At 41.0% G+C, this 20,293-nt stretch overlaps 2 long non-coding RNA genes across 2 annotated transcripts in view; both read left to right on the forward strand.

Moving 5' to 3' along the window:
* Window positions 1-20,293, forward strand: part of LOC117522921 — a 1,044,039-nt gene that overhangs the window by 836,683 nt on the left and 187,063 nt on the right. The gene's annotated exons all lie outside the window — the stretch shown is intronic.
* LOC117522917 overlaps window positions 1-20,293 on the forward strand; it is a 30,687-nt gene that overhangs the window by 5,524 nt on the left and 4,870 nt on the right. The window contains exons 2-4 of the long non-coding RNA XR_004564370.1: window positions 5,670-5,674; window positions 15,214-15,360; window positions 20,101-20,106. This is a non-coding gene — a long non-coding RNA (uncharacterized LOC117522917). The remainder of the gene's footprint in view (window positions 1-5,669; window positions 5,675-15,213; window positions 15,361-20,100; window positions 20,107-20,293) is intronic.

The raw sequence follows: 20,293 nt of genomic DNA on the forward strand, positions 1-20,293 counted from the left end.
CTGTACCACATATTAGTATGGTATATATGAGGGTGTCCATCTGTCTCATTCACATTATGAATAAACCTCTTCTGACGTTGCTTGCGTTGTTCTCTGGCTTGGTCCACAGTGAGCTGCAATTCTTGGGTCAACCACCAGGCCAGGAATCCGAGGAGCACGAAACACACTAAGATCACAACGCAACCGGCTGCCCTACCAACAGTCCGGCAGCGGCGGCGCTGAGCACGCCGCTCCGGGGTCTGCTGTAGTTCAGTCATGATTGCTAGGATACAGTGTTGTTAACCACCTCACCTAATAGTGCAAGGATCTCCCTGCTTCACTGGCATTGAGACAATCTATTGCTAATTAAATAGACTCCCTTTGTAGCCAGACTTCCCCTTACACTGTGGAGGCCGCCAACACACGCTGTATCTTACAGTGATGTATCCACGTTGATCTCTCCGCTATCTTTACTGCCGTTGGTGTTGTTAACAGCACTTGGTATAGACCTTCCCAACGAGGACTGGACTCTGATGAACACCCAGTCTCCTGGCTAGACTACTGGAAGGCCGTCCTGTGGAAGATCAAAATTATTCGGCAGTAAATGTGTTTAAGTTATCTCTTTCTGTGTTAATGTCTTTTTCATAAAATTTGCTAATGTTTGTTCCTCATCTGCTGTTTTAGTATCCATGTCAAAATTGGTAGACGATATGGTCGTCCATAAAGTATCTCAAATGGTGTTAACCCTGATGGTGTTGGTGTTATTCTCATATACAATTTTACTAGGTCCAACATTCAATCCAGGTTCGTTTTGTCTCTTCTATACATTTCCTTAATCTTATTTTTATTGTGCCCTTTGTCCTTTCCACTAATCCGGCACTGTGTGGTTGATAAGCACAATGTTTTTTTGAGATTGACCTGTAGCGCTTCTCCTACGTATTGCACTATTGTATTAACAAAATGCGCTCCATTATCTGAATAGACTGTTTCTGGTATTCCAAATCGTGGAATGATGTCTTTGCACAGTGCCTTAGCCACTGTAAGTGCATCTGCATGTTTTGTAGGGAACAATTCTACCCATTTTGAGAAGGCATCAATTATGACTAAACAAAATTCCTTCCCTTCATGTTTACTCAGCTGTATATAATCCATATGAATCACTTGAAAGGGATATTGTGGTGTTGGAAATTTGCCTCTTTGGGGTCTCAAATTGCCTTGTGAGTTGTGTTTTCCACATGTCATGCATGCTCTACAATGCTGTTTTGCATATGCATCGAACCCATAAAGACAAAAAATAGATTGCAATTGCGATATCATACCCCCTGATGAGACATGCGTCACGCCATGGCTCATAATAGCTGCCCATTTAAACATATTTTTTGGCAATATGGGTTTCTTTTGTGGTCATATCCGGAGGGGTGTCATATAGGAGAAAAATAGAAAGAGCTGTTGCCGCCTTTGCGGTTTTGTCAGCAACGTCATTTCCTTTTGAAACACTGTCAGAGCCTTTGGTGTGAGCCGCACATTTGCATATAGCAATTTGGTTAGGCAATTTCACAGCTTTCAGTAGTGCAGTTAAGAGAGTGGCATGAGTCACTGGCTTTCCAGATGATGTCACCATTCCACGCTCTTCCCACAGTTTTGCAAACACATGCACTGTGCTGAAAGCGTACTGGCTGTCTGTATAAATTGATACAGCCGTACCTTTAAACAGATAGCAAGCTGCAGTTAAAGCAACTAATTCAGCTGCTTGTGCTGAAAATGAGGATGGCAATGAAGCAGAATCCAATACTTCTGAATTTGTGACAACAGCATATCCAGATTGTGTTTGTCCATAAGCGTTGTTAGTGGAAGAACCATCCACATACACAATTGTACTGTTTGGGATGGGTGTGTCCTGGAGGTCTGGGCGTGCTTTCGTACAGACCGTAGCTACATCTAGACAATTGTGCGGCTCACCATCCTCAGGTAAAGGTATCAATGTGGATGGATCCAATGTTGTACAGCGCTCTACCGTAAGGTGTGGTTGTGATAATAGCAAGGACATGCACGAAAGATGTCTTGCTGGGGACAAAAGGCTCATGTTTGTCTGCAACAGAAGTGCAGAAACTGCATGTGGAACTTTCAGTGTCAACTGATGGAATAGAACAACATTACTGCTACTTTGAACAGCCATAGAGGCTGCAACAACAGCCTGTACACATGGTGGTAAAGCACTTGCTACTGCATCCAATTTAGATGAGTAGTAGGCAACTGGCCTCAATTTTGAGCCATACACTTGAACCAAAACACTAGTCATGAACTTATTCTTACAATCAACTGTTTGAATGAATGGTTTACTATAATCTGGTAGTGCCAAAACTGTGGATGACACTGTTTGTTTTACTTTTACAAAAGCTTCCTCAGCATCTTTGTTCCATTCCAACACGGTTGACATTGAAATATCATCCTTGTACATCAAATCAGAAAGTGGACTAGTCAATTCTGCATAGCAGGGAATCCATGCCCTGCAGTAATTAGTCAGTCCAAAAAATGACATCATCTGCTTTTTGGTTTGTGGTTTTGGAGCGTGCAAAATTGCTTCCTTCCTGTCAGACAGGATAGTACGCCCTGTGGCTGATAATTCATGTCCTAAATATTTTACTTTATCCCTACACAACTGAACTTTGTTTTTACTCACTTTGTGGCCATTATCAAATAAGAAACATAATAATGCTACTGTGTCAGTTATGCAGTTTTCTTGTGTGTCAGAGGCAATCAAATGTCATCGACATACACTAATAGTTGGCTATCTGCCGGTGGAACGAAATTAGCTAAACATGCTGACATGACTTGAGAATAAATAGTTGGGCTCTCTGCGTAACCCTGCGGTAATCTGGTAAATGTATATCGTTGTCCTTTAAAGGTAAAAGCAAACCAGAATTGACTATCTGGGTGTACTGGTACAGAAAAAAAAATGCATTACTTATGTCAATTACTGAGAAACTATTAGAATTTGGTCTCAGCGAATTTAACAAGGTGTGTGGATCTGGGACACATGGTGCTCTTTTAATCACAGCAGCATTTACTGCCTGCAGATCTTGAATCATTCTCCACCCCACTGAGGGCGGAGCCTTTTTTTACAGGAAATATGGGTGTCCTACATGGTGAATCTGGACATGGCACTATTACTCCTGCTGTTAATAAATTCTCTATTACTGGCCTGATTCCTTCAATTGCATCAGGTTTCAATGGATACTGTCTTACACATGGTCTGTATTCTGTTTTTGGTCTTATAACTACAGGTTGTGCATTTTTTATCAGTCCTACGTTTGAAGGACCTGTTGTCCACAATCCTGATGGTACAGAAGAGAGAAGATCATCCTCTTCAGGACTCAACTGAAACACTCAGGATTGTGAAGTGGACACATCAATGTGTGTTCCAGCTGTCAGCACCAATGAGACATTAACTGGCACTTTATACAATTTAGTTGATGGACTGAACTCCGTTCGTGGTCCAACTCTGCTCCAATCAGTGGCTGACAAGGCTGTTATGACTGTCAGTCCCAATTCTTGCCATTCTGTCAAATATGGTTTACAAAGTGACACATGTAATGGCATACCTGTGAATCTCAATTTTAAAACATCTTCAGTGGCACCTGTTACTGTTATGACAGCTGTTGAGTTGCCATCATGAATCAAATCGGTCATTGTCAGCTTCACAGGTGAAATATTTTTCAATTTGTTTTCATACACTGGTGTTCCTGGCAATATGCCACTATGGACTCTAAATACACTCTCAAATCTGCATCTAAACTCTATCCATGGTTCTCCTTCTTTCTGAGTTGTCCTGGTAATTTCAGTATAATTTATCTTTGGTCCTAACACACCTTTTGCCCGTGTAATCATAGCTTCCACTCTTGTTTCTAAGACTAGATCATCATGTGTCAGTGGTACGCCTTGTTGGTCTGCAGGATTCCAGTCTCCGCGTATCTGACTCCATTTTAGGGCCACATGCTTTCATCCACACCTGTTGGACTTCAGGTCCATTAAGGTGGTAAGAACTTCTAATGTTTTCTATATCCTGCATAAATCCCTCAATATCGACATGTGGCGATGGTATCATGTCGACTGCTGCTTTGATATCATCAGCATTCCATGTTCGATATACGAGCATGGTTGATCGATATCCTGCTGTTCCTGCACGAGGATTTGGTACTTCTATCATAGGATAGGCACCTCCCTGGTCACTGTGTTCCACCATGGGAGGGGCTGTAGGCACTTTTGCTTGACTGCGTGTTTGTGGTTTTTCTGGTTTTTCACTTTTTACCTTAGGTTTTACTGCCAAATCATACTGTGGTGGCGGTACATCGTCATCCTCCGGTAGAGGAGATAAGGGTGTTGTTGTCACCGACGATCCAGCCGGCGGTGGTTGCTGAGGTTGTTCTGGTTCTCTGTGCTGAATTATCACATCTTCTTCTGCCTTACCTACAGCTTTCTTTTTCCTTGCTTTCTCTAATCGTCGCTTCTCTGCTCCCTTCTGTCTGTTCTCTGCTTCTTCCTCCCAAAATGCCACTAAATCTGCCCCTACTTTCTGCATCTTTTTCTCATCACCTTTATGTTGCTGTTCTAACTCCTTCTTCAGCTTCTGTATACTGATCAGGTTCAGTCGTCCGTCAAAGTCATGTTTATTTATCCAGGTCTCCAATTTCTTTGTTGTTTTTGGATTTTTTGCTTCCATAAATTTCCAGTCGTCAGTTGATAAATTTCCCTTATTTATAGACGTCTTACCCCCCATTTTTATTATCCCTTGTTATAATTTGGACTTCAGACGGGGACACACCTAGGGTGTTCTAAATCTGAAGTTTTCACACTTTCTTTGGACGTGACAATTAATTTGCCGTCGTGTGGTTGATTCCTTTCACCTCCCCGTAGGAAGCGGAATCACTTGCCTGCTGCTTCCACACGCACGGTTGTCACTAACGTTGTCCAAAGTATTACACTTTCACACAGTTATTTACACTTACACAAAACACTATTTACACATAGAAACACTTTTAATAATCGTACGCGTATTCTTATGCCAGGGGAGCTCGCCCTCCCGTGAAATTTAACTAATGTCCTGCATTAGGGGACTCTGCCGTCCCTGCCAAATTTAACTGCTTTTTTACAGTGCACGTATTTCTACCCGGGATTTCCTTTACGTATTAAAACAGAGGAGTCCGTATCCTCCTTCCGGAATTTGACTACGTGCGTCCCTCGCAACCGTAGAGGAGTCCGCCCTCCTTACAGAGTTTAACTGTGTTTCATTAACAGACGATTCTGTATCATCGCTTACGGAGTTTAACTGTTTTATGTGATCACTTTTATCCCCTACCGGTACGCGTATATAAACAGAGGAGTCCGCACCCTCCTTACAGAGTTTAACTGCTTTGCATTAACAGACGATTCTGTATCATCGCTTGCGGAATTTAACTGTTTATGTGATCTGATCACCACTCACTCAGTACTATTTACAAAGAAATTCTACTCACTGACCCGACTTCCTGTCTGTCTTCTTCGGGAAAATCTCGTCAACCAGACGATGCCAACGGTTGTCGACAATTGCAGACACGATCAATCGATCGGACCTTGGCCAAGGATTTTCGTCTGGACTTGGCGACCTCCGCTGGACACCTCCGGTATTGTTGAGATCCCGGACGAGCCCCCAGTCAATGTTGGGTATTTTCTCCTCCAAACATTTTTAAGACCTTTGATAAGACAAACAGAGTCAAGAAACACCAGTGAGACAGAAAGTCAAATTAATCACGCGCGGAGTGCGGCCAGGCTGTACACCAAAGCTACACTAAAGTCTGGCCTGCGCTTCGCTCTTTTTATTAGTGAATCCCTCATCACATAAACAAAAACTTGTCCTAAGGGTGGGGGGAATGACGCAAGACAAGTTTCTTCCCGTAACATAAACACACACGTCAATAAGTGAAGCTGTAAGCAAAACAGTTTCTTTCTTTTACTCTTATCGTCGAAGGTCAGCACATCTCGTTCGCAGTTATCAGCTGTTCTGCATCTGCCTGGAACACTAAGCATCACATCACAATCAGTCAAAATTCAACCTTCAGTTCTTTTACTCCCAGTCGTTAGCGGCTACGAAAACAAGTTGTGTAATAATAATAATAAGTACATCCAGCTTCTCATTCCCAGTTCAGATTGACCCCAGCATGCTAAAACAAGGTTGAATAACACGTACATTCTCGGGGTTAAGTGCAAACAGCACAACACCGTTCTCATCAGAAAGAAGACAAAAGGTACAAATGTTTAACAGTGATAACATATATATATATATAAAATCCTTAACACTTATTTTTTCCTTTCATATGGCTAGCATACTGGCATAGTATAGTTCTACATTTTTTACTCTTTTAATTCATTTTATTAGGAAACGGAGCGTGCTGCGGCCTCAACTTTACCTAAATTCTGGGTCTTTTAGTGAAGCTTAAAGCTAGTGGCCGGCGATCACCTTAGTATTTCCTGTTTTTCTTGTTGTTTAATGCTTACAAATTATACTGTATTTGTTGTCTTTGGGATGCCTGATTCTGTTTTTTCTCTCTGTTTAAGGTGCAGCTCCATCCAGAGATGGGTTTGGTATTTGTGCTGGAGACCCTTCTGTCCTGTGCACCAACAGCATTTCCTGTATATTCGTTTTGTGTATTGCTCTGTAATTTATGGCTGTAGCACGGCCCAAGCAGAGGGTCACCCCTTTGAGACTGGTCTGCTTGAGGTTTCTTCCTCAGAAGGAGTTTTTCCTTACCAATACTGCTCTGGGGGTTAGTAAGGTTAGACCTTACTTGTATGAAGCACCTTGAGGCAACTCTCTTGTGATTTGGCACTATATAACTGAAAATAAGTTGAAATTGACTTTATTTTGTGTAATCTGCTTCAGCCTTTCTATGAACTGTGACTTTTCTTCAGCCAGGACAATGAATTAAATTATTTTCAGATGTTTTCATCAAAATGAAGATGATCTCACTGAAACGGACAGGTAAGACAATATTGTACAGAACACCTCCGCAGGTCATTTATTCCAACTGCAATCACACTGTATAATACCTCAAAATGTTTTTAGCATCATAACCTTCTGTTGATTTTGCACTATTAACTACTGCCTTTAAGGTGGCAGTAATTAAACCATTACTTAAAAAGCCATCACTTGACCCAGCTATCTTAGCTAATTATAGGCGAATCTCCAACCTTCCTTTTCTCTCAAAGATTCTTGAGAGGGTAGTTGTAAAACAGCTAACTGATCACCTGCAGAGGAATGGTCTATTTGAAGAGTTTCAGTCAGGTTTTAGAATTCATCATAGTACAGAAACAGCATTAGTGAAGGTTACAAATGATCTTCTTATGGCTTCGGACAGTGGACTTATCTCTGTGCTTGTTCTGTTGGACCTCAGTGCTGCTTTTGATACTGTTGACCATAAAATTTTATTACAGAGATTAGAGCATGTCATAGGTATTAAAGGCATTGCGCTGCGGTGGTTTGAATCATATTTGTCTAATAGATTACAGTTTGTTCATGTAAATGGGGAATCTTCTTCACAGACTAAAGTTAATTATGGAGTTCCACAAGGTTCTGTGCTAGGACCAATTTTATTCACTTTATACATGCTTCCCTTGGGCAGTATTATTAGACGGTATTGCTTAAATTTTCATTGTTACGCAGATGATACCCAGCTTTATCTATCCATGAAGCCAGAGGATACGCACCAATTAGCTAAACTGCAGGATTGTCTTACAGACATAAAGACATGGATGACCTCTAATTTCCTGCTTTTAAACTCAGATAAAACTGAAGTTATTGTACTTGGCCCCACAAATCTTAGAAGCATGGTGTCTAACCAGATCGTTACTCTGGATGGCATTTCCCTGATCTCTAGTAATACTGTGAGAAATCTTGGAGTTATTTTTGATCAGGATATGTCATTCAAAGCGCATATTAAACAAATATGTAGGACTGCCTTTTTGCATTTACGCAATATCTCTAAAATCAGAAAGGTCTTGTCTCAGAGTGATGCTGAAAAACTAATTCATGCATTTGTTTCCTCTAGGCTGGACTATTGTAATTCATTATTATCAGGTTGTCCTAAAAGTTCCCTAAAAAGCCTTCAGTTGGTTCAGAATGCTGCAGCTAGAGTACTGACGGGGACTAGCAGGAGAGAGCATATCTCACCCGTGTTGGCCTCCCTTCATTGGCTTCCTGTTAATGCTAGAATAGAATTTAAAATTCTTCTTCTTACTTATAAGGTTTTGAATAATCAGGTCCCATCTTATCTTAGGGACCTCATAGTACCATATTACCCCATTAGAGCGCTTCGCTCTCAGACTGCGGGCTTACTTGTAGTTCCTAGGGTTTGTAAGAGTAGAATGGGAGGCAGAGCCTTCAGCTTTCAGGCTCCTCTCCTGTGGAACCAGCTCCCAATTCAGATCAGGGAGACAGATACCCTCTCTACTTTTAAGATTAGGCTTAAAACTTTCCTTTTCGCTAAGGCTTATAGTTAGGGCTGGATCGGGTGACCCTGGACCATCCCTTGGTTATGTTGCTTTAGACGTAGACTGTGTTTCATAATTATTGTATGGCCTTGCCTTGCAATGTGGAGCGCCTTGGGGCAACTGTTTGTTGTGATTTGGCGCTATACGAAGAAAAAAGTTGATTGATTGATTGATCTCCCGCCATCTTTTGTGCTTTATTACATGCACAACTGCAATGTATCTTGTGCAATAATTTTACCATATCTATACATACTTATAATCAATTATATTCTATTTTTCACATAATCTGTTCACATCAATATTAATGCATCCACCAGCAAACATTGCAATATACTCAACAAAAATATAAACGCAACACTTTTGTTTTTGCTCCCATTTTGTATGAGATGAACTCAAAGATCTAAAACTTTTTCCACATACACAATATCATCATTTCCCTCAAATATTGTTCACAAACCAGTCTAAATCTGTGATAGTGAGCACTTCTCCTTTGCTGAGATAATCCATCCCACCTCACAGGTGTGCCATATCAAGATGCTGATTAGACACCATGTTTAGTGCACAGGTGTGCCTTAGACTGCCCACAATAAAAGGCCACTCTGAAAGGTGCAGTTTTATCACACAGCTCAATGCCACAGATGTCACAAGATTTGAGGGAGCGTGTAATTGGCATGCTGACAGCAGGAATGTCAACCAGAGCTGTTGCTCGTGTATTGAATGTTCATTTCTCTACCATAAGCCGTCTCCAAAGGCGTTTCAGAGAATTTGGCAGTACATCCAACCAGCCTCACAACCGCAGACCACGTGTAACCACACCTGCCCAGGACCTCCACATCCAGCATGTCCCCCCCCCCAAGATCGTCTGAGATCAGCCACTCGGACAGCTGCTGAAACAATCGGTTTGCATAACCAAAGAATTTCTACACAAACTGTCAGAAACCGTCTCAGGGAAGCTCATCTGCATGCTCGTCGTCCTCATCGGGGTCTCGACCTGACTCCAGTTCGTCATCGTAACCGACTTGAGTGGGCAAATGCTCACATTCGCTGGTGTTTCGCACGTTGGAGAGGTGTTCTCTTCACGGATGAATCCCGGTTCACACTGTCCAGGGCAGATGGCAGACAGCATGTGTGGCGTCGTGTGGGTGAGCGGTTTTCTGATGTCAATGTTGTGGATCGAGTGGCCCATGGTGGCGGTGGGGTTATGGTATGGGCAGGCGTCTGTTATGGATGAAGAACACAGGTGCATTTTATTGATGGCATTTTGAATGCACAGAGATACCGTGATGAGATCCTGAGGCCCATTGTTGTACCATACATCCAAGAACATCACCTCATGTTGCAGCAGGATAATGCACGGCCCCATGTTGCAAGGATCTGTACACAATTCTTGGAAGCTGAAAATGTCCCAGTTCTTGCATGGCCGGCATACTCACCGGACATGTCACCCATTGAGCATGTTTGGGATGCTCTGGACAGGCGTATACGACAGCGTGTACCAGTTCCTGCCAATATCCAGCAACTTCGCACAGCCATTGAAGAGGAGTGGACCAACATTCCACAGGCCACAATTGACAACCTGATCAACTCTATGCAAAGGAGATGTGTTGCACTGCATGAGGCAAATGGTGGTCACACCAGATACTGACTGGTATCCCCCCCCCCCCCCAATAAAACAAAACTGCACCTTTCAGAGTGGCCTTTTATTGTGGGCAGTCTAAGGCACACCTGTGCACTAATCATGGTGTCTAATCAGCATCTTGGTATGGCACACCTGTGAGGTGGGATGGATTATCTCAGCAAAGGAGAAGTGCTCACTATCACAGATTTAGACTGGTTTGTGAACAATATTTGAGGGAAATGGTGATATTGTGTATGTGAAAAAAGTTTTAAAACTTTGAGTTCATTTCATACAAAATGGGAGCAAAACCAAAAGTGTTGCGTTTATATTTTTGTTGAGTATACTTTATTCAACTTTTTTAATGTAAATATTTTTCTTTTTATTTACTACTGTAAATAATACTCTTGCTACTGCAACAAGTGATTTTCCCCGCTGTGGCATTAATAAAGTTTATCTTATCTTATTCCCTTATTGTAAAGTGTTACTGGATTTACTTCTAAAAATTCCACTCAAATGTGATTTTGCATTGGACATTATTACTATATACATATATACGTGTATATATATATATATATATATATATATATATATATATATATATATATATATATATATATATATATATATATGTGTGTGCAGTTGCCTGAATCTTTGAGTGCACTGAGTGCATTGTCCATAGACATAAGAAACCAATAACAATGTAAAATGGATCACAGCTACGAGGAAATTTCCAAGCCTGCCTCCAAACATCCTCATGTACCATGATCTTGTCCAGCAGGACATATTGTATTATACCAGCCCTGAGTATGAGACATTGAATCATGTAAACACACTCTATTGATCCTTTTTCATACTGTTTTGACAGTGATTGTGCAAGCTCACTTGGATGAAGTATGCTGGTGAAATTAAGTCCAGCTTTTTCAAAAATGCTCTCAGCCTCTTCTGATGTTTGTCTCTGTTCATCTTTCTTGGTTTTGTCATTCTGACCAAGTCAAGCCTAGGAGTATCCACCACACTACATAAGGGCCTCCAGTCTTCAATCGCAACCACTCAGGCACACAAACAGTCCATCCCAACCCTTACCATAAAGTAGTATATGCAAGTATGTTACAAGTATACTTTTAGTTTAGTTTTTATATACTTATAAGTACTATTTTTTGGTAAGGGAAACCCTCAAACGCAACCATCTATCTGCCGCTGTCAGGTGAAATGTGGGTGTCCCCTTTGCCTTCAGAGAAACACGCTACGTGTCCAAGTTGTTGTAGCTGAGGTTTCCTCACAATGCAAGTAATACTCCTGATCTGAGTCTCCCCAAGTACCACTTGCTTAGGGGAGGTGATGGTCTAGTGGTTAAGGTGTTGGGCTTGAGTCCAGAAGATCATGGGTTCAAATCCACGCCTGACTGGAAAATCACTAAGGGCCCTTGGGCAAGGCCTTTAATCCCCTATTGCTCCCGGTGTGTAGTGAGCGCCTTGTATGGGGTGAATGTGAGGCATAATTGTAAAGCGCTTTGAGCGTCTGATGCAGATGGAAAAGCGCTATATAAATGCAGTCCATTTACCATTTGTTTGACACCAGCAGTACTCAAGGAAAGATTTACTGATCTCAGCTTTGCAGATGATGCTGTGATCTTTGTGGGAATCAATGGATACACTGATTGCAGCACTTGAGAAGCTGAGTGACAACTAAAGTGTCTCAGTTTGTGATTGCACTGGATCAAGACTAAGATCCAGGCATTCAATCACTTCCTGGACTCGGCCATCAGAAGTGGCTCTGCATGAGGTGAACGTGACACATGCAGAGACATTCACTTATCTCGGCAGTGACATTCATGTCACTGGGCCCTCTGCCTTTGAGATAAAGTGACGCTTGAGAAGAGTTCATGTAGTCGTGAGGTTGACGGTCATAGGTGTTTGGTGACATCAATATCATTGTAAAAGAATGAAGATCCATGTCTTAATTCCAATGACTTAAATTTTTAGGTGGCGCCACCAGTTGACTCGGTAGACTGTAGGAGCAAGTTGTTCAGTCCTGAACAAACTCTACAGCCCTATGCGAAGGCATTTGGTCTCAATCCTCAGAAATGTTCAGCCTTGTTAGTGAGAGTGAGCGTCCAGCTCTGGCACACAGAGGCAAATATGACACTCATGTTAATCTCAAATCCTGCAGGGGCAGGCATCCAATTACATCCCCCAGTGGACCCCATCGTGAACAGAGGGATTACTGGCAGCCCTCATAGTCACTTAACCACAGGCCGCCTCCACCTCAACAACAAACAAACAAAAAAAAAAAACACACCACACACTACTTCTGACATCATCATGATGTGAGCAGTGAGGGGGAGGAGCCTCGATGGATGCACTGGCACCTACTTGTGTCAATGAAAGTTGCTCAGAAAGTGCATATTCTGGAACAAAATAAGGGGTTTTTTTGGGGGGGGGGGGTGCACACTGTGTACAGCCACAGGAAGCAGCCTCACACAAACAAGAAGTAAACAATTAGTCGTCAAATTGTTGCTTTGGCACCTCCAAAAAACTGGCTGCAGATCATTACTTGTTAATAAACAGCAAGTGAGTGAATTCACTTTAACTTTCTTTAAATTTATCATCAGCAGATGTGATGGCTGAGTTTGGGATGATGGCAGGACGCCCAGAAACAGGCCAATGTGGGCGGAGGGGCAGCGCCGCAGTGGGGCTGTAAAAAGAGGAGAACACTGAGGAAGGAGACGAGGAAACAAATGAAGGAGATTGAGAGCAGGGATGCATTTGTATAAGACCAAAGTGAAGAGACAGAAAGCGAGAAGAAAAAAAAGAGAAGCGAGTGAGCTGTTGGCATTGGCAGCTGTTCGGGCCTCTGAGTCTCAGATTGAACGTGAGGTTTGTACAGTACGACAGCGGGTATAAGTGCTGCGTGCACCGTGTTCTGTCATGTTCCACGCAGATATAGAATACGACAGCTATTGAGCAACTCTGCTGTGCACCTGTCGAGCAGGATTTTATTTTTTCTGCTGGATTCCACTGTGATTACCCAACAACGCGCCGCTCCGCCATAACTTCAGCCGGTAATTTACATTCAAATTAGACACAGATGAACAAGGAACAGTGCGTTTCTTCTTTTGCCTTCTTTCAATCCATCATTTTCCCTCTCCCTTTTCCTTTCTGACCGCACTGGATATAATTAAGCACAAATGCGACGTGACTGACTCTGAAAGCACGTTGGAGAGTTCCATCAAAACATTTCTCTGAAGTGGACGAGTACGTCACTTTGGAGCAAGTTCTCAGGAGGAGAAAACTTTTATTAGACTCATATCAGAGTCCTATGGGACCAGTGAACTCAAATGCCACACTTTTGTTTTCACTCTCATTATTCTGAAGTACTTATTCTAGGCACACACAAGGCTTATTTCTGTCAAATGGTGTTCACAAGCTTCTTAAAAGCTGTTAGTGAGCACTTCACCTTTGCCAAGATAATCCATCCAGATGTGACAGGTGAAGATGCTGATTAAACAGCATGATGATTGCACTGGTGTGCCTCTGGACTGGTCACAATAAAAGGCCACACTCGCAGAAGGCTAAGAAGACCTTATGGAGTCATGAGGTCCCTGGACAGAGGTGTCTGGAGATCCAGATTCCTCGGAATGCAAATAACAGTCGACGCCTGCTGGTTGCTGTCTTACATGGATTTGAAACTTAGACACTCAATGTCTTTGGTACTAGTTCATTCATTCATTATTCTATGCTCGCTTATTCCAATTAAGGGTCGTATGAGGGGTTCTGGAGCTTATACCAGTAATCACTAGGCGAGAGATTGTGTACATCTAGACAGGCCATCACAGTGCTGCATGTAGACAGACAAACACATTCACACCTGGAGGGAACCCACGTAAACATGGGGAGAACATGCAAACTTCACACAGAAAGGACCAAGCGGACAGCAATCCCAGGACCTTCTTGCTGTGAGCCAACAGTACTAACCACTAAGCTGCTGTGTCGTTCTGCTACTAAAAAGGTAAATGGTAAATTTATTTAAATTTAAATTTATATAGCGCTTTTCCATCTGCATCAGATGTTCAAAGTGCTTTACAATAATGCCTCACATTCACCCCGATGACAGGATGTTGTCATGCAAAGCTCACTACACACTGGGAGCAACTAGGGGATTAAGGACCTTGCCCAGCAGCCCCTAGTGATTTTCCGGTCAGGCTAGGATTTGAACCGAGGATCCTCTGGTTTGAAGCCCATCACCTCCCCTAGTACTCTATGAGTACTCCTCAGACAATCCTCGGATACTGCTGGAATGACTATGTCAAACTTGTGGAAAACAGATGAAGAGTATTAGTTGCATAGTGAGGAAACATCTGCTATGACATTTTGACGATGTGCCATGCTGCTCAGGGAATGATCCAACATTCATTTGCATCAGTGCTGAGGACCTCAGCAGCTGGGAAAGAACAAGGGGACACTGCAGCAGATAGATGGCTACTTTAAAGAAATGGGGATGGACGAGTCAGGAGCTGATTACATGCAGCATGGATGCATGCTCCTACCTAAACCTAGACCTACCTAACCTAATGCAGTAGGTGGAAAATGTTTCACTCATATGATGACACCTAGCATAGGGTGACCAAATAGCCTGTTTTCCCAGGACATGTCCTGTTTTCACATCCTGTCCTGGCTGTCCTGTTTTTTTTTGTTTGTTTTTTTTAATAAAGTGATGGCAGTGTCCTGGTTTTCATTGTTTTTCATTGGGCCATTAAATTGACTGGCAAATGGAACAACTGTTAATTAGCGGAATCGTTGGAATGGATCTTTTTTGCTTAAATTCACCCAAAACAAGTATTGACGAGATGATCAGGTCTCACCATTAAAATATTCAAGTTATGTAGCCACTATATAAAGCTATAGGTCGGCTTTAGAAGGGCCAAACTCTTGACAGAACAGTGACGAATAGCAAAATGGCGGTTTGTGTGGTGCCATATAGTGTTATTGAGGGTAAATTTTGCCAATATGGCAAAAAGAGATAAGTTTGTGCTTTGAATATGGCGGTAGCGTTCTGCTTTGTATGATAGCATTTTATTACATTATTACATTGAGATCTTGAGAGTAGGGGGACATAGTAAGGTGCTGTTCTGTCAATCATTCCATCAACTGTATTATCATTCCAGTTCTACCGATTAGTACCCGCTGCCAACCGAATATCATCTGAGTATCTCATTGCTGGGCCGAGTGTGCTGGTTTTTGGTCATCAAAATGTGGTCACCCTAACCTAGCATGATCTACTCCGCTAGCACCTGATACCGGATGGATCACAAATATATGGAGATCAGGATTTTAATGATAACTAGAAGGACACTCGGTAGCGCGCATACCTCCGCCATGCCACATATCAATATCGAAGGATGTGGATTCACAAAAGGCCAAACAAATACATTATGCTATATTCCAGAGTTTAAGCCGGATCATCACCAAATTTTAATCGATTGATCCTGGAGATATTTCCCATCATTCTACCAAATTTGGTTCAAATGCATTCAAAACGTTTTGTTATCCTGTTAACAGACAAACAGACAGACAAACGCCGGTGAAAACATAACCTCCTTGGCGGAGGTAATAACATATAGATTTGAAATGATTGCAAACAAAGTCCCTACAAGCTCACTTAATAACCAGGCTGTAGAACTATGTGGCACACATACTTGTTCATGTCACTGTGTTAGCGCCCCCACGTGGCACCTCCTGGTCCACATCCAGTTTCACAACCTGGCATTTGACTTCCTCCGTTGTATACATTTTCTGCTGCAGCTTCTCTGTGAATGCAGCTCCTCATTTTCATTCCTTCCTTATCAACTTGGCAGTGGCAGTCTGGTGGGACACAGCGCGAGCGTGTACGGCCGGCGGGCCAAGAGATCACACAGACACACATATGTTCGCTGGCAGCACTGAACCCCAGAGTACAGAGACTGGCGACCTTTAAACCTCCACACACTCGCACTCACACACCTAATGAACCTTAAAACACATCAATGAAATAAGCTCAGAACAAAACAAACAGTGTGCAAGCACAAACACACTCACAAACACAAGTGCACACACATAACTCACACACAGTCGTGTCCAGCAAGAAACAGTTTGTATTATTCATGAGGGAGACAATATTCAAATAATCATGAGCTTCTCCTGCTGTGCCAAACACTGTTTCATGCTCCTGGAGAGGTGGGGGTGGGGCAGTGCTGCGTTCTTCCACATAGCGTGTGCGTACGTAGCACCGACGACCGTTCACCCGTTTATTTCTACGGAAGCTTCCGTTCTGTCTGACGGAGTGCGAAGCTCCTCCTTCTGTTTTGTTTTTCCCCCCTGATCTGGAATTTCCCTCAAGTGCGTTGAAAAACCTGAACATTTGGGGTGAATTCCAGAGAGACCATATCTGAGATGTGCCAGGAAGCTAGCACTGGAAAGCTAACAAGCTAGCTCCCTCATTTCAGTTACTTGAACACTGACTTTCAAAGTGTAGTTGGAGAAGTAAAAAGGAAATAGTTTAATAACTTTAACACATTGTGAATATTAGGTATTTTTTGCAGCGGTAAGAGGTGAATTTGTCGCATACATATACTGTACTTCCAGGTCTGGTATGGATGGTTTGGGAATGTGTGGTTATACCAAGCTATGAAGCTAAGAACCAGCCAATGGTTCCCAAACTGGGGAGTAGGGACCAGGTCTGGGAGCACTGGTACCATGTCCACTACACCATGGAACCGCCTTGTGTCCAGGATGGGAACCAACCAGGCAGACGATTAGTCAATCATATACAGTGATTGTAGAAAGACACCAAAGAACTTCAGCAATTAATTAATCTGTCTTTTAAGTTATTCACACTGAAATAATAACATACTCAACAGCAACAAGGCTCATAAACTCTTCCACCATTGGTTGGTAATTAACTATTTCTCAACTATGGGTGTTTTTGTGAACACCCCCGCAAACACATGGGGAAATCATTTGCTTTGTATCAACTGACAGAAAACCTTTCAAATTTTAAGGAAAAGGGTTGCATCAAATTCACTGATTCAATAATGAAGATGATAAAACATTCAAGCACAATCCATTTTTCTAAAAGAAAGAAAGAAAAATTATAATAATTGTTTCAGGAACACCACAAGACACCTACTTGGATTAACATTTTGATGTTGGTGATATAAATTTCTGAACTCTAATTGCAGAAAGATTCTGAATTACTGGTTAAAAACGTTGTCACCATTGTTAAAATGACCCCCCCCCCCCCCAGCCCAAAAAATACAAAAACAAAGGGAAAATGCATTCCATTTTTAAAACATGTCTGTTTGTTTCTTCATGGCACCGTCATTTTAATTGTGGGTGCAGATACACTTGGACACAACCAAAACCTCTGTAATTTTATATATATATATACACGTATATATATATGTTATGTTCTTTTTTATTAATGCAAGCACCAAATTTCTAATGCGTAGTCAAACCAGGTCTAAATCATGTATACCTTAGATCACACCTGAGAGTCAGAACCCTTTTTAAAGTTGGGGGAGCAATATTGAGTTGGGGGGTCTGGGGGACCAAATTGCACCATTTTCTAGAAAAATGGTGCAATTTGGTCCCTCAGACCCCCCAACTCAATATAGCTAGCTTTCAAACTCACCTCTCTTTTCAAAGAATTTGGTTAGCAGCTGCTTTCCCTCATTTAGTTTTCTTTCCCTGTCCTTTTTTTCTCTACTTTCTTGAAATCCGGATTTTGGTTTTTTTTTTTATGAAAGACATATTTTATTTCAGCCTAAACACTGATTATTTTAGTAATCAGTTCATCGGCCGATTATTTTTTCGATTAATCGTTTTGAGGTTTCTTTTACTTGCATGTGAGTTTTGCCATTATTTCTTTAAGTGAGTTATTATTAAAAGGCCTTTGTCACACAACATCAACGTTTGACCTTGTAACAAAGTTATGTTATATATCTCGTCAAAAACATACCTGGAGTAGTGTTTTGTTTTATTTTGCACATACATACATCACCAACACACCACAAAGAGATTTCTATCAGGTTTCACCAGATTATGAGCATTTTTAGATGCCTACAGCAACTACATATCTCAACCACTGACAACATATTACAGCAAGAGTCCAAAACTATTTTAAAGGTCTGACTAAAGTGTAATATGTTATATTTAATAAGATATTTTCATGAAAAAAGACACAAATGTGCAGTTTACTGCATTTTTTTTTCTTGTGTAAAAACACAGCTTAGATGTGGGTTGACCGAAACAAATTGTCATTAAACTTAAATAAAACAGCGATGAAGTGGAGGTTTAAGAATCACTAGATGTTTACAGGAAACAGTTATTTCTATATTTATTTATGTTCATTGTTAGTTGGTTTAATCTTTTCTGTTTTGTTTTATCAGATTCTTTTTGTCTGTTTCTCTAATACTGTAGTGTGGCATTATTAGTTATTATTACTATTGTTGTTGTTTCTATTATTATTATTATTATTGATATGTAAATAAAAATAAATCAATAAAATATTACAATTTGTAATACATTTGACTCTTTTACGACAACAAACGCTGAGCCATGAATTATTATACAGAAAACAAATGTGCTGACAGCTGCAGCAGCTTAATGCTATTCTTCAACATTGAAAACGCCACAGACATGCTAACGCGTTAGCATCGGTCCCGTTTTTAAGTTATAAAATACATCTACCAACTGTTTCAGAAGACCATAACAGGTCAGATTAACATAAAAAGATAAATATTACTCACAGACATATGCTCTTTGGGGTTTTAGTGGGGAAAAATTAAGATTAAGCGAAATAAAACACTGAATCAACAAAGCACCAGATCAAAACACTTCTTCGATCTGCTAAGCACTGCGAAGCACTGCATCGATCTGTGAAGCACTGCTTCGATTGGTTCAAGGTTCAAAGCAAAGCCGCGCTGCAGAAACGGTTGATTTATATGGAAGAAATGAAACATTTGCGATAAAACAAAGTTATTTAACACCTAATTGATGACTAAATTAGTTGACAACTATTTTAATAATCGATTAAATCGATTAGTTGTTGCAGCACTACTAAACACCTCTTCTTTCTGTGAGATCTCGTGTGTGTGTGTGTGTGTGTGTGTGTGTGTGTGTGTGTGTGTGTGTGTGTGTGTGTGTGTGTGTGTGTGTGTGTGTGTGTGTGTGTGTGTGTGTGTGTGTGGCAGAGTGCCGGCACCTGGACTAAACCATTGTATAACTGTGCAGGGGTGGAAGGGCCCTCAGAGATCTTTCAATATTACTGTTAGAGCAGAATTATGTTTTGTAACATTTATACATTCATTCTAATTATATTCTTTTACAATGTGAATTGTATGGACATTAATAACATGCAATACAAAAATGTATTTAATGCCAGTTTTTTGTGGGCCCCCACCCCATGCTCTTTACCGCCCCGCCCCCCAGTCCCACGCCCCTGATATATATATATATATATATATATATATATATATATATATATATATATATATATATATATATATATATATGAACACCTTGCGATTTTTCAAGTTCTCCCAATTAGAAATCATGGAGGGGTCTGAAATTTTCATCTTAGGTGCATGTGTGTGTGTGTATATATATATATATATATATATATATATATATATATATATATATATATATATATATATATATATATATATATATATATACACCAAATATATATATATATATATATATATATATATATATATATATATATATATATATATATATATATATATATATATATATATATTTGGTGTAAATGCCAGATATGAGTGCATTCTTTGATTATGAAATGTCAAAGTTTGAGGTGCTTCATCAGATCAGTGATTTGACATATCTTTTAACACTCAGGAAAGTGTGCCTGTTGCCCCGGCTAAACGAAAGCTCATAAGACCACCAACTTATCACCCCCAGCAAATTATCTGCTAGTTCACTGTCAAATTTCAGAGAAGGACTTGAAAATATATAGCCCTCCCAGAAGTGACATCATTAGAAAGTAAGGAAGCCATGGTGGTTAGCAGCATGGACTTTAATTGCAACCAAACACTGCTTCTGGAGATTTCATCAATTAGCACCACTTTCAGTGCAACAGAGGAGTTAATCAGAGAGCTGATGTGATTGG

This window comes from Thalassophryne amazonica, chromosome 13 (assembly GCF_902500255.1).
Source record: "Thalassophryne amazonica chromosome 13, fThaAma1.1, whole genome shotgun sequence".
Lineage (NCBI taxonomy): Eukaryota > Metazoa > Chordata > Actinopteri > Batrachoidiformes > Batrachoididae > Thalassophryne > Thalassophryne amazonica.